Below are 10,342 nucleotides of genomic sequence, written 5' to 3' on the forward strand. Positions count from 1 at the left end.
CCCCGCCTCTCCAAATACATTCATTTTTAATTTGACAGTTCATACACATTTTGTTTTGAGACAGTGATAACAATTTCCATAGTGTAACAGCTCTTGTCTCACTTCCTCTCTGTGGTTATCCTTTCACTTTGTCCTTCTTGCCTACATATTCCTGCCTTGCTACCTTTTTTGTGCAAATACTGCCCTTGTGATCTCCCATGGTTGATTTTTCCAAGGAGGGGTCACTATGAGTTGGATCCAACTCGATGGCAGTGAGTTTGCTTTTATTTTTTTCATTGTTTGACAATTTGGATGCCTTTTATTTCTCTTTTTTTGCCTTATTGCTCTGGCTAGGACTTCAGTACAATGTTGAATAGAAGTGATGATAGAGGGTATCTTGATCTGGCTCTATTAGCAAGGGAAATGTTTTATGTCTCTCTCCATTGACAATAATGTTAGCTGTTGGTTTCAAGAACATGCCCCTTATAATGTTGAGAAATTTCCCTTCTATTCTTATTTTGGAAGTTCTGGTGACATAGCTCCTAAGACATTTAACTGCTAACCAGAAGGCTGGGGGTTCAAACCCACCAGCCACTCCTTGGAAGGAAGGTTGGGCAATCAACTTCTGCAGTGATACCACCTCAGAACCCCAAGGAGCGGTCACTATGAGTTGGATCTGACTCCATAGAAGTATGTGTGTTTTGCTGAGATATTTTTTTCAAAAAAGAGTGTTGGATTTTATCAAATACCTTTTCTACATTGATCAATATGATTATGTGGTTCTTTTCCTTTGATGTATTTGTGTGGTGGATTATATTGATTGTTCTTCCAAAGTTGAACCATTATTGGATAACTAATATGATCCCATTTAGTCATGGCATATTATTATTATTATTATTATTATTTATATAGTATTAGGTACTATTGGCTAGGATTTCATTGACCATTTTTGCATCTGTATTCATGAGGGATAATTGTCTGTAGTTTTCTGTTTTTGTGGTGTCTTTGGTTGGTTTTGGTATCAAGGTTATGCTTGCTCCATAAAATGAATTTGGAAGTATGCTGTCCTTTTCTATATTCTGGAATAGTTTGAATATAGGTGTCAGGTCTTCTATAAACACTTGGTAGAATTGCCCAGTGAAGCTGTCTCAGCAAGGATTTTTTTGTGGGAAGGTTTTATGATCTCTTTATTTTCTTCCTTTGTTGTGGGTCTGTTCCAATTTTCTGTTTCAGTCTATGCTTGTTTAGGTAGATCTTGTTTTTCTAGAAATTTGTGCATTTCATCTAGGTGTTCAAATATGTTCAAATATATTGAACACCAAATATTTATAGTATTCTGTTATTATCCTTTTTATTTTGGTTGATTCTGTTGTGATGTCACCATTTCATTTATTATCCATGTTATTTGCATCTTCTCTTTCTTCTCCTTAGTTAAATTTGCCAGTAGTTTGACAATCTTTTAGAACAAGCTTCTAGTCTTGATGATTGTTTCTATTGTTTTTCTGTTTTCTGTTTCATTTCTGCCCTGAGCTTTATTATCTCCTTTCTTCTGGAGATTCTGTTCTTTTGTTGCTCTTATGTTAATTGATGGGTTAAGGTTTTGATTTTGGTTCTTTCCTTTTTGGTGTGTGTGTTAATTGCTAAAAAAATTGACCTCTGAGTGCTGTTTTTGCTGTACTCCAAAAGTTTTAATATGTTGTGTTCTCATTCTCATTTGTTTGTAGGAATTTTTTATTTCACACTTTCTTTTGTAACTCAGTGATTCTTGAGCAATGTGTTATTCAATTTCCATATATTTTACTTTTTTTCTTTGGTCTTCCTATTTTTGATTTCTAGTTTTACAGCATTGAGATACAAAAAGATTCTTTATAGTATTTTGATGTTTTCAAATTTATTGAAGCTTTATTTGTGGCCTAATAAATTCTCTATTCTGGGGAATGATCCATGTGCACTGGAAAAGGATGTATTTTTTTGGGGGGGAGCATTGTTGTATATGTCTATGAAGTCAAGATGGTTGGTTGTGTTGTTGAGAACTTCTGTCTTTGTTGAGCTTTTTTTTTTCCCCGATTGTTCTGTCCTTCATTGAAAATGGTGTGTTACAATTTCCTACAACTGTTATAGAACTGTCTATTTCCTTTTTTAATTCAGTTAATGCACACTTTATGCATTTTTGAGCTTTCTCATTGAATCCATAGATATTTCCTATGGTTATGTTCTCTTGGCCAGCTGAGCCTTTGAACAATTCATATAATGCTTTTCCTGGTCCCTTATGCTGGATTTTGCTTTATGTCTGTTGTATTGGAAATTAAACATTGACACTCTTGATTTTTTTTTCATTGTCATTAGATTGATATATTTTTTCCATCCCTTCATTTTTAATTCATTTTTATCTCTGTGTCTAAGGTAGGTCTCTTGTAAGCAGCATATTGATAGGTCTTATTTTCTTATCCAATCTGTTACTCTCTTTCTCTTGATTGGTGTATTTAATCCATTCACATTTAGTGTCATTAATGATAGGTCAGAATTTATTGCTTTCACTTTTTTTCTTTGTTTTTGTTGTGGTGATGATGGTTTCTTTGTTCTGAATATTTTTCTGTGCTGAGTTAATTTTGTTATCTAGTTTTCTTTCCCATTTCTTCATTATTATTGATTTTTCATTAATCAAGTCCTTGTGATTTTCTTCTTTTTTTATTTACTTAGAAGGCTTATTGATTTTCTTTGTGATTATCCTGTAGTAAATTCTTATCTCCCTAATTTTGGGACCATCTGTTCTATATTGACATTATCCTGACTACCTCTCAATGTGAAAGTTTTGTAATTATATAATTTATTCCCTCTACTTGCTTTGAAGTTGATATCACTTACAGACTGACTCCACTGGTTCTCTATTTTCTGTTTTATAAGCTTATTTTACATTTGAGAATTCTTTTCATTGGTTGACTTCTGGGAGGTGTTGCCATGTGTCTTTATCTTAATTTGTTGTCTTCCATTGTTGGTTTTCAGTTGGAAGGACTCCCTTTAGAATTTATTGTTGGGTTGGTCTGTTTTTTGAAAATTCCCTTAATTTCTGTTTGTCTTGGAATGTCTTAATTTCAACATCATATTTGAGGGACAGTCTTGCTGGATATATAGCTCTTGGTTTGCATTTTATTTTATTTTTTATTTTTTCCTTCAAGATTTTGTATATATAATCCCAATGCCTTCTCGCCTGCATGGTTTCTGCTGAGAAATCAAAGCTTAGTCTTATTGATTGCCCTTTGTAGGCAACATTTCATTTTTTTCCAGAGCTGCTCTCAAAGTTCTTTATCTTTAGTTTTGGAAAGTTTGATTATGATGTGTCTTGCTTATTTTCTCTTGGAGTCCATCCTGTATGGGGTTCATTGAGCTGATCGGATGGATACTGTTTATTCTTTCCTGATATGGGGGAAGTTTCCTGCTAGCAAGTCAAACAATTTTCTCTCTCTTTTTTTCCCCCCTCCTCTTGTTCTGGAATTCCAACCAAGTGTAAGTTATTTCAGTGGTATCATCCCACATAAGTGTTAGATTTCCTTAATTCTTTTTTTCTGATTTTTCCTGATACAAGCTAATGTCAAAGGATCTGTCTGCTAACTAGGATATACATTTTTTAACCAGTTTGATTCTACTCTTTTGTCCTTCAGATGCATTATCTGTTTCCATAATTTTGTGTTTGTTTTATGAATATCTTTTTTTTTTATGATTTCTAATTCTCTATTATTTTGTAGTTTTGTTCTTGTAAGGTTTTCCCAAATTCTTCAAGGTCTGTCTTTTCCTTGCTTCTGTTTATGGTTTCCTTGAGCTCTTGGAATATTTTATATATATATATATATATATAGAGAGAGAGAGAGACAAAAAGAAAGAGAGAGAGAGAATCAAATTCTGACTCATAGCACCTCCCACGGTTTCTAAGGCTATAATCTTTACAGATGCAGACTCCCCCATCTTTCCTCCATGGAACTTCTGGTAGGTTCAAACCAAAAACCTTTTGTTTACAAACATAATGCCTTAACTACTACACCATAATATATATGTGTGTGTGTGTGTGTGTGTGTGTGTTTGTATAGTGTCTTTGAATTCCTTATCAGATAATTCTGATACCTGTTATTCTTTGAGGAGAATTCTTAGGTTTTTTTTTTTTTTGGTCACATGCTTCTGCTCTCTTAACTTGTTTCTTTGCTTGATTTGAAGTTGTTTGTTGTCTCCAAGACATTTTGAAGTTGTTGTTTTTATTTGTTGATTATGTGTTGATGTGTTTTACACTGTTTTCTTTATTTCTTTTCTTTTGTGTGTGTGTGTGCGTGCATGTCTCTGTGCATTGTTTTGATATATCCAAATAATTAGGGCAGGTGTGATTCTATGGTTGATAGCTTGACAGCACTAGAGCAGTCCCCAGCTGTTTCCAGATTACTGGAATAACTGGGGGGAATGTATGTGGGGGTTTCCTATTATGAAGAGGAACTAGTTGTAATAAGCTGGAGTGTCCATTGTCAGTCATTGATCCACTAGTGTAGAAGCTGGTAATTTTGTTCATCTACTGGGTGAGGTAATCAGTTCAGTAGATATGGCTGACCAGGGGGAAATTAATATCCTCCTCCTATTGGATGTGGAGGAGCTCTGGTAGCATAGTGCCTAAGGCACTGGACTGCTAACCAGAGGGCTGGCAGTTCAAACCCACCAGCAACTTCTCGGAAGGAAGATGGGGCAATTTACCTCCATAGTGATACTGCTTTGGAAACCCAAGGAAGGGTCACTATGAATCGGGTCCAACTTCATGGCACATAACAACAAAAATAACAACATTGGATAGGGCAATAAGGAAAAAAGAAAACTAAAAGAAGATATGCAGAAAAAAGGAAAAATGATAGATAGATAAAAAAAAATATATAGAAATAAAAGAAAAAGAAAAGAGGTGGTTGTTGAGATGAAAGATTGGTAAAAATGTAAGAAATAAAAAGGAAGAGGGATAAATGAACAGGTAAAAAGGGAGAATAATTAAGAAAAAGGGAGGGGGGAAAAACATGATTTTATAATCATGGTTTGCCAGCAACTTTGAGAGGAGGAAGTTATGGAAGAAACCACTGATCCACTGGGGTGTGTGTCCAATGAGCTTTAAGGAGCCTGGCATGAGAGAGCACCTCCTGTAGAAAAGGTTATAGGTGTGTGCCTCTTGTGCTCAGTGTGAGAACAATCAGCCAGTGACATAAGCGCAGAAAGCAACAGCTGCTGGCTCTTTGTCTCTCTGTTTGGTATCAGTTGCCACTAGTGGATACGGACTTCCTTGGCCACCAGCTTGGTGGTGACAGAGAGAAGTTATCCCCCTATTTGCAAGGAAGCTGTGTTTTTTGGAAAGCAGAGAGTGTGGCTCACCAGTCATAATTCACAGAGTCTGGCACCCTTCTGGGCACAAGCAGCCATTTGTCCAGCTTCTGCCTAGACTTTAGTGAAAGGCTGCCCTCATGCTATCTTCTCCAACCACCCCAACACAGGCCTTTTTATTCACAGAGGTGAGAGATGCCTGGAGTTGTGGGACCTCCCTGAGATAGGCTGCAGAGGTGTGCCTCCTGTGTCCACTGTGTAAAAGATCTTTCTGTCCCTTAGTCACTCAGTGAGCAAACTTCAGACCCTTACTCAGTCTGATAGAGGTAGAGGTGTCCATGAATTGAGCGGGGTAAGTACAGGACTTCTGTAGTTTCTGAACCCATGGAGGCATAAACAATATTTGCCCCTATGTGCAAGGAAGTTGTGTATTTGTTAGATCAGAGTGTATCCCTGTAATCTCAATCACTGGCATGTATGTGGCACTCTTCTAGGCACACATAGCCATTTATACAGCTCTTGCCTAGAGTCAATCAGCAAGAGAGTCTCAAGCCCAGTGTCTTCAATCTACTAAATATAGGCCTTTCACCAGCCTAAAAGCCAGGTGTTTGCCAGTAGTGAATTATTTGTTTCCCTGTCTCACTTCCTCTTTTCTCCATGGCTGCCTGGGCCACAGTAAGTCTAATCCACTTTTCTGAACTTTCCCAGCTCTTGCAAGTCTATTCCTTACCTTGAATTCCTCCTGATTTGTCTATACTGTGTCATTATTGGGAGCTCTGGTGGTGTAGTGCCTAAGGCATTTGACAGGTAACCAGAAGGCTGGCAATTCAAACCTACCATCCACTCCTCGGAAGGAAGGTTGGGCAATCTACTTCTGTAGTGATGTCACCTCAGAAACCCAGGGAGGGGCACTATGAGTCAAATCTGACTTGAAGGTATCACTGTATGGACACCGTGGAGTTTTTTTTTTTTTTTTTCCATTCGCCCTCCTCTTCAGCATCTGATACCTCTGTTTAAAACAGCCATGCTTCATCCAGTCCCAGCCACTTCTTTCTCTCCAGTCAGTGATCTTGCTCGATTTACCTTCCCAACCAGCACTCAACCTAATTCTTTATCTTTTCATTTGATGTTCAGTATTCCAGAATCATTATTTTTATCCATGTCCACTTAGTTTTTCTGGGTCTCTGTTGCAGAAGGATTGGGTACAGTGTGTTAGTGGAATGCTGTATTGTCCCTGCCTCCTTTAATTAGTATTTTTATCTATATTCATGAGTGAACTTGAAAACATTTTTCTTTTTGTTCTTTTCTTCTCTTTGTCCAGTTTTAATACCAGAGTTATGATACCATAATTGAAAAGACTAAGAAATTTTCCATATTTTTCCATACTTGGAAAGAATTAAAATCATAAAGGAATTACAGGCAATCTCTGAGGTATGAAAGACCAATTTATGTACACACATTGTTATGAACCAACCCCTGTAAAGCATATTATATTAAAAATTTGAGGTAGCACAATGGTTTGTAATAACAAACAGACACTACTTTGTGACATGCATCAAATATTTATTGTTATTACTGTATTATTATGTTAAAGATGTTTTAGTGTATTTGGAAGTATCTTTAATGATTTTCATGCATAGAAACATACACTGTATGTTATATACTAAGATAAACATTAGACTAATTGACATTAGATATGAACTGTACCTAACTGTTCTGATTTACAGACACATTGGACTTAAAGACAGATTTAGGAATGGAACTCATTCATATTCATAGCTCTCTGTATCTATTCCCTGAAGATATACTGCAACTCACTGATAAACAATCCAAAATGTCTGCATTTTCTACAGATATAAATCCAATTAGAATATTTATTTCTTTAATAGTTACTATTTATTTATTTCTCATTTATTGTCTTTTTGAAATTTTTGTTTGTATTCAAAATCATCCATTTCTGATATATCCATTTATGTAGTATTCCCTCATATCTTTTCTATTCTTTAAAATATTTGCTATTGTATTTCTGATTCCTGAAGCTATTTACTTGCATTTTTCTTTGGTTATTTCTGCCTGAGTTTTCTTATTAATACTTTTAAAGAACAAATTTTTCTTATTTATCAAGGATATTGCATTTTTATTTCTAATAGATCAGTTTCTGGATTTACCTTTATTTAGTTATCTTTTTGTTTGTATGTTGTTTTATCTTGTAAATTTTCTCCCTTCTGGAGTTGAGTACTTAATTTACATTCAATCTTCACATAGTGTAATAAAAAGTTTTAAGGAAATCACATAAATCACAGCTCCATCACTGGACTTCTCAGATAGGTTATTTAAAAAAAAAAAAGTTTTCTTCTCAATAGTTTTCTCTTTTACTTTCTTTTTGCTCTCCCTTTAATCTGAGTAATTGTTCAGGAGGTTGCCTTTTCTGTATATCTTCTAACCAATTTAACACTTTAGTATATTACAGTCAGAGAATGTGGCCAATATATTTTATTGTTTTTAGTCAGAACTTTGCTTATATCTAATACTCTCAGCATTATTCTCTGACTCTCATGTGTTATTTTTCTCAACTCTATGTTTATATCCTTGAGTAATACTTTTTAAAAATATGCATAATTTGTGTCCTTGAAATATGAAAAGAATATGATTTTGCTTTCATAATAAATACTAGTTGAACTGGATAAGATATCCTGGATTTAATATGTATTTCACTGAGAATCCTATGCCCATTGTAACATTGACTGATAAGTCATAGAGTTATTATTATCAGAATTTTGATGCCAGTCTACTTCTCATTCCTATATAGATGCCATAGGAGTTTCCTATTTCTTTCTGGAGGCTTGGCAAATGTTCTTATCTTAAGTTTTTAACTAAGCATAAACTTCTTGTTGAATTATTTCTGCTCTGCACTTGATAGCCCCTTCAAACTTAAGATTCATGTTTTCAGTGAAGAAAGTTCCCCTTATCATTTTATTTTTTTATCTTCTCTTCTATGTTTCTCTTCAATTCTTTCTGGATTTTCTATTAGAAAGATGTTACATTTCTTGGAATACACCCTTGATTACTTTAGTATTCCCCAGGAAGTGTTTTGTTTTCTCTGAGATGTATTGCTGGAGATTTGCATAAATTAGTGGCAAATCACTAGTTCAATTTTCTGACATATTTATTGTTGTATTCAACACTTTTATATAATTCTATATACTTTTATCAACATATAGAATAACCACCACTGCATGCAATCAACACACAAAACAATTCCATCACCACAAAAAAAATACCTTGTCCAGCTTCTTAAAAGATGTACACCCATCCCTGGTTTCTATCCTGACCCTAATCCTTGGCAATCATTAAAGTTTTCTTACTTGCTATGATTTTATTTCAAGAATGTTGTATAAATGGAATTATACAGTATGCCATCTTTTGAGATTGACTTTTTCCATTCAGCATAATGCCCTTCACATCTACTCAAACTGATGGGTATATCAACAGTTCATGGTTTTGTATTGCCAGCAGGATTCATGGTAACATAGTTTGTTTTAAGTTTATGTTTTTACACAAAGGGTTCCCTAGTGCCATTGCTCTAGAGACTTCTGTTAAAAAAAAAAAAATCTATTCTCTCATTGTATGGCTTTATGGCAATAGCATGTAAAATACTAATGTACCTATGAATAAATTTAACCAGGGAAGTGAAAAATTTGAACACAGAAAATGAAAACATTACTAAAAGAAATTAAAGAAGACCAAAATAAATGGAAAGAAATTCTGTTTTCATGGATTGGAAGGCTTAATATAGGTAAGATACTAATATTACGCAAAGCAATTTATAAATTCAATGACCATCTAAATTGAAAAGCCTTTTTCATATTTGAAGAAGCCAATCCTAAATTTATGTGGAAGGGCAAGGAACCTTAAATAGTGAAGGCAATCTTGAAGAAGAATGTAGAAGGACTCATACTTCCTGATGTTAAAACTCATTATAAAGCTTTAGTGATTAAAACACCCTGATGCTATTAAGGAGATCTGGTGGCATAGTGGGTAAGGCATTTGGATGCTAACCAGAAGGTCAGGTCCAAACTTACCAGCTGCTTTGCAGAAGGAATATGAAGAAATCTACTTCTCTAAAGATTTACAGACTTGGAAAGATAATGGGAGTGATTATGAGTCAGAATTAACTTGATGACAGTAGGTAGTAAAGTTAAAATAATAAACATATACAATGAAGTACAACTGAGACTCTAAAAATAAATCCATACATCTTCAGTCAACAAGGATGCTAAATCCATTCCATAAGGAAAGGAGATTCTCTCCAATAAATGGTGCTGAGAAAACAGGATTACTCTCTACAGAAGAATGAATCATATATGTGCTTCACCCCATACACAAAAACTAATTCAAAATGGATTAAGGACCTAAACAAAAAAATATAAAATTCTTAGAAAAAATGTAGAGGCTTGTCTCAGATTATTAGATATGATAACAAAAGCATGAGCAGTAAAAGACAAACTAGGTAAATGGGACCTTATGTAAATTACATATTTTTGTTTATCAAAGACTTTTTATCAAGAAAGTGAAAATATGGCATAGAAATTGGAAGAAAAATTTCAGGAGCCATATATCCAATAAAGAAAGAATGGAGAAGATGGGAGTAATTGTTTAGAGGCCATTTAGTTTATGTTAATGATGGTAGAATAAGAAAAAGATATCTATTATGATTGCACATCACGAAAAATTTAATCAAGGTGCCTAAGTTATACATGTAGAAATTCTTGAATTGTAAAAATGTTTTCTTGTGTATATTTTAATCCCTAGTAGAAGATATATTACTGATATCTCTGACCATGAATTTTAGGTATCTTCACGAGTGATTAATTTTCTGAAGAATAAAAAAAAAAAAAAAATGCCTGATCTTCTCCAAGAAAATAAATAATTGTCAAGTGAGTTTCAAACCATTCTGTCTCAGAATCACACGGCCAGTATGCAAGCACTGGACTAACTCTAAGAAGCTATGTTGTTGTTGTTATGTACC

The sequence above is a fragment of the Orycteropus afer genome, unplaced genomic scaffold (assembly GCF_000298275.1).
Source record: "Orycteropus afer afer isolate SDZICR_OR568_19922 unplaced genomic scaffold, OryAfe1.0 scaffold00325, whole genome shotgun sequence".
In the NCBI taxonomy this organism is placed as follows: Eukaryota; Metazoa; Chordata; class Mammalia; order Tubulidentata; family Orycteropodidae; genus Orycteropus; species Orycteropus afer.